Raw genomic sequence first — 6,115 nt, 5'->3', positions numbered from 1 at the left:
TTCATGGCGTGAATAAAATAGTTCAATTACACTTAAATAGGTCTGTTACATCCTCCCCCTCTGACTTCGTAGACGTCTCGGCAAGAAGTCAGGAACTGACATTTGTCTACTTTGTGCAGCGGGCGGAGAATCAGATGGACGGGCTCCAGTTTGACGAGGAGTAGATTTTGCGTCACCAGCAACTTGTGCAACAGGTGCAGATTCGGATGGTATTACACGTTTCGGGCGTCCTCTTTTCTTTAAGGGAACCACTGGAATTACACGAGCTGAGTTTTGCTTATTTCGATCTTGATATGGTTTCAAGGCTGAAACATAATACTTGCCGAGAATTTTGGCTGGTTCATGAGGATCGGCAATATCATAAGTGGTTGGAGATCTTGTAGTCACTATCACATAAGGACCATCTCTCTTGGGCATGAATTTAGCAGTTTTCTTCAGTGGACCTTTGCTGATTGGGTGGAGGGTGACCCAAACTTTATCCCCAGGAACGAATTTCGGTGTTTCTCTTCGTTTTTTGTCAGCATATCGTTTCTGCTTATCTTGATGCATTTCGACTCTTTCTCGTACTTGTTGTACATTTCTTGCAAAACGTTTCAAATATGGAGTAATTTCGGGAACAAAATTATCGTTCTCAATTACGGCTTTTATATCATGCTTTACATCATCTAAGGTTCGTAACTCTCGTGCAAATTGAAGAAAAGAAGCAGAATGTCCAGTTGAATCACATTTGGCTGTATTCAAAGCAAACCTTATTACTGGCAGTTTATCCTTCCATGACTGATGGTCGTTACCAACAAGTATTGCTAAACGTGGTTTCAGATCTCTATTCTTCCTTTCAACTGGGTTAGATGGTGGGTGATAGACAGGAGTAAGACTTTGATCAATGTTCAAGATATAGCATAGTTGTTGCATAACAGCACTAGTAAACTGGGTACCATTATCACTTATTATTTTCCTGGGTAAAATCGAAGGGCGACTTCCTCCAAAAGAATAGTGGCACATTCTCTGGCCGTGGCTTCCTTTAAAGCAAATAGTTCTGTCCACTTCGTAGCACAGTCCTGCACAATAAAAATCCATTTTTCACCAGACGGTGTTTCAGGAAGGGGACCGAAAAGATCAATTGACAAGGTTTCAAAACGTTGAGCATAGACTGGAATTTGAAGTAAGCCAGATGGCTTTTGATTAGTGGTTTCTCCCCCTACTTTGAAGACAGTGTGATATTTGTTAAGCAATGCATCAGTTGCAAGCCGTTGGGCTGTAGTTAATTGCTGTCCTTCATTTTCTCGTAGTCGGCAGTTGTTTACAACAACTGGGGTTTCTTCCAGTACTTGGGATTGATGAGGTTTCACGAAGCTATATTTTCTTCGAGGTTCATCAGAAAAGTTCCACTTATTTTCAGCAAGATTTAAAACAATTTTAGCTTTTTGAAGAAAGTCAGTTCCTAACAGAGTCGAGTTATTTTTGGCATCAGGCAACACAAGGAGCGGAGTTTTGAACTCTCTGCCTTCGAGAAGAATGATTTGTTCGGTGCGAAGTACCTCTTTTTCAGATACCAAACTATCAGCGAAAGACACCTGTAGTGTTGTCTTTTCAAATACTGCATCTTGTTTTTGCAGAATATGATAGAGGGATTCACTTGCAATTGAGTGACTAGCACCAGTGTCGGCGAAAGCTGTACCGGAAACACCACCAATACTAATTGGAAATACAGCAGTCCGAGTGGAAGATAAACAGGATCGGATTTGGATAGTGCCAAAATTTGATGAATTTGAAGTCTTTGGGGGGTTACAGTCTGAACATTTAGACTTGATAAAACCAGTTTTTCCGCACCCATAGCATGTTAAAGGAGGTCGCTTTTCCTCTGTTTGTTGCTGAACGCGATTTGAAAAGGTTTTATGAGTTCCCTGTATGTCACTTGTTCGATTTTCCACTTTGTGTTTGGATGGATTAGTCGGTTTGTAAGAATAGTTCCGCCTGCCAGGAAGTTCAGTTTTATAGCTCGTATTTTTAATACGTACAGCATCATAATCATCCAATTTCTGTACTAATTCAGATGAACTCTTTATTTTTCTCCAAGTATCAATAAAATGCTCCTTAACGTAACTACTGACTCTTCTTTTAAGCTGATCCGTCAGGACCAAGTCTTTGAGTGATTCAAAGTCTGTAACATCGAGACTATGGAGCCACTCTTCGAGATAATTGTTTAATTCGTAAGTAAAATCTTTCCATAAAGACCCAGGGTGTTTTTGGTGTGTAGTAAATTTAATTCGAAATGATTCAGCATTTAATTTGAATCTTTGTAGCAGAATCTTCTTGATGTAAGAATAATCTTCTAATTTGTCTTTTGGTTCTCTTAAAATAATTTGCGAAATGTCTATAGGCAGAAGAGGTAGGAGATGAGTGATGTAATCTATTTGTTTTATATTAACTTTCTCACATTGTCTTTCAAAAATTTGCAGGTAGGTTGCAATGTCAGAAGTTCCTGTAAATTTAGGGATTAGGTGTTGAATATTTGTTCCAATAGCTGCATTTGAAGCAAAGGCGGCATAGTTAGGGTTTGAGCTAGCAGCTGCCAGGTTTAATTTTAAACGTTCCAATTCTAATAAAAGTTCTTGTTCTTTTCTTTGACGTGTCTCCAGATCGTTGCTTTCACGTTGTTTTTGTTGTCTAGTTTCGATTAAAGTTTCCAGAAGATTCCTGGTAAAAGCCTCATCATAAGTGTCAGAATTGACAATAAGATCTTTAAGATCTATTACTCGCATAGTGTCGTTTACATTGAAACCCAGTTCTGCAGCGAGAGTTTTTAAATCCTCTTTTCGTGCTTTGGCAAGGTAAGCCATAATTATATGAGAGGTCAGGGGGGAGGGAAAAGATGAAGTTGAATTTGTTGTTATTTCGATTTTATTCACAATACAGTATTTTAGAATTAATAATTATACCTTTAAGTAAAATGTATATACCCCTATTAAACAGCATGTATGAATGTAAACAATGTTACTCGTACATTTATATACCACTATTAAACAGTATTTATAAATGTAAACAATAATACTCACAAAGTTTATTATTTCGAAGTCGTAAAAATATCATAAAATGCCCTCATAAATTCAACTTGTATCAAGAAAATAACATATAATAAATTGCTCAAAAATTGTTTACTAGTAGTTAGCAAAACATACAAAACATACATAAATGTCTTACCATAAGCTTTTACATTTAAGCTGAATTCTTCGAAATCTTAATCTTAACAAAATATTAAGCTGATTAAGCAACACACACTTAGTAACTCTTTTACTTTATTTAAATAGTCATTCGATTTTATTCATAATTATTTTCTTTCGCTTCAAGAAATATTTTCAAGACATGCATTCATTAAAGGAAAACAATCGTATTTTCTTAAAGTATTATACTATAATCATTTTCTCAAAATGTTCGTCGAAAGATAAATCAACAAGTACAATATTTTATTTTATGTAGAATAAAACATTTAATAAGGAACAACAGCACTCAAAGGAAATAAAAATAATAAAAGATTTGACGTAAACACATCATAAATCATCGCTAGTCTAAACATTTCCGCGGGGGGAAAACATCTGCTGCTGTATGTCAGAAGCGAAACTAATAAATTCTAATGAACAACGTCAATGAATATATTCAAACTTTAACATCAAAACATGTATTCAGTGAAACAATATTATCTACAAATTAATTTAATATGCGCATTAACATTTTAAAATAACAAATTACAATTCAAGAAATAACGTTTGGTTAACAGAAAGCTGTTTGCTTTCGTTTAATACTCTTATGTAGTATCAATAAATGAGATTTCAGTAAAGAATTTACATTTGCTTTAAGAAACAGCTTATAATAAATAATCAGTTTAAAAGAACTTTAAACTCAGATTAAACGATAATGTAAACGAAACTTATCTTTTCCGTTGAAATTGTCCACTTGATGATTCGATGTGCTAGCAGCACGGTATGACAATTTTAATTCCAGAATTGGTTTCCAGAATATTTGACCAGTAGTCCACACCTGAAAAGAAACTGAGCCGATCTCCAGCAACTAAAAGTTAAATTCGGGAGTAAAAGCTTGTTAAAGCCAAACAGAAATTCTAAACATTTTGTTGCGCCATTTTGGATTCAAATTTAGTTGGGCGCCAATGTGATGTAGCCGTTCCTCAATAGACACTAATGCCGGCTAGCTTTAAAAAGATTTATTAACAGAGCACACAGGAACGGTTACAAACAAAAGAAATATACATAAAAAATGAAACATATACCAAATGGAACATCAAACATTGAGAATAACATAACATAGTAAGCTATCATCATGGCGGCTGGAGGTCGACTGACGTTTTTTTCATATCGCCACGAGATGGCGTTTAAATAAAATAGTTCGGTTACAGTTCATGAGTTCATGGCGTGAATAAAATAGTTCAATTACACTTAAATAGGTCTGTTACAGACTTCATTAATTCTCGTCTTTTGTTTTCTAACATTCTTCGTAAATTAGCGATAGCTGTTGATAAAACACCTTAATGCCCTCTAGAATTCTATTTCATGCTGTTACTCAAAACAAATGCTTGCTTTATGAAGATTTCCAGTATCTTACCTCGCGATGCTGTAGAATATAAGCCTCCAGAAGCATTTTAATTTTACGTTATCTGTAGAGCATTTTTAATCATTAAATATTATTTCATTAAAGGCTAATTCTCCAATTTTGCTTACCGTCATTCCTTTATTGTTAAGAATCGATCAATGGATAGTAAGAAATGAAAATACAAAATTCAAAAAAAGCATGATTGTGCTTGATAATTAAATATTTAAACATTGAATCAATCAAATTCTATACATCAGAAATTTTTGCAAAATTGTTTCATACTTTTGACGTAAAAACGCATTTTAATTTTAGGTGAAATTATATTGATTTCGAGAATATTCTCTAACGAAAGACTCTTACCCTGAAAAAAAGAAAAAAAAACTGAGTTAAATTTAAAACGAAATGAGTTATGCTTTCAAAACTGAGTAATTAATATGAGATTTACACTATAACGTATGGCAATATATGAGAATTACACTATAACGTATGGCAATATACGTACATTCCTTTCATTAGCCTGAAAGAATACCTTTGTTTCTCTGCATCAAGAAATCTTATATCTTATGAACTTCTGCGAGAAAACTGAGCCGTTTGCTCCATTTTATAATACGATAAGTTATAACAAGAAATAGTTCGATTTCAGATTTGTATATCAGGTAAACACATATAAGGTATTTCTCCCGCCTTCCTACCGTGCCTTCGTGGTGTAGTGGTTCTGCACGCTGGGCCGGTATTCCAGAGGTCCGCGGTTCGTTTCCCGGCGAAGGCGTTGCTAATTTTTCATCTTGCCTGCTTCCAAAAAATACCTAATGTCTTTACACACATTTGTGACAGAAACGCCATGCAGACGTGATGCGTGGGTAATGAATTGCAAAATGCATGAAGTCACAATTGCAATCGTATATTGTGAAATGTTTCTTACGCAGCAAATCTTCACCACGTGCTCTGAAACAGGTAAGGCAGAAAAGTTGCACAAAAACGTCATTGCCGCCGATTATCGGATTAGAGGTATTAATATATATGAAACAGGCAATTTTGTGAAATTCGGGCATACTTTAGTGGAGAAGTCTGCAAAAGTAGAAAAACATGCAACTGTTTCAACGACATTGCTTGGCTTAGTCTCGTTATGCTTAGCCTCAAATGCTAGTGAACCCAAAGGTTAACTTCGCCTGATAGTACTGGTGAAGACGGAAGGAAAATTACTATGATCCAACAAATGCTTCTAAATAAACTGAACAGAGTTAGCATTGATTGAAATTAACATTAACTGAAATTGGCCATAACAAAACGATCATTTTCCGATGAGTTGCAGTTTTTGATTGTATGTATAGATTATATGAAAATCATCTGTTATAGATTAGATGAAAAGTCATATTACGAAGAGAAATTTCAAGAAACAATCACCCTGTCATGATTGCGCTTTAAGGCAGATTACGAGAGCAACTTTTTTATTTGAAGCTTTTCCGTAGCAAGCCTTGTTTCTTCTGATATTTCTAAACGATGCGTGGAATAC

Source organism: Stegodyphus dumicola, chromosome 8, assembly GCF_044657685.1.
Source record: "Stegodyphus dumicola isolate Sdum_Otavi_A_Nest chromosome 8, ASM4465768v1".
Lineage (NCBI taxonomy): Eukaryota > Metazoa > Arthropoda > Arachnida > Araneae > Eresidae > Stegodyphus > Stegodyphus dumicola.
The sequence above is the reverse complement of the archived record's forward strand: the minus strand, read 5'-3'. Positions refer to the sequence as shown.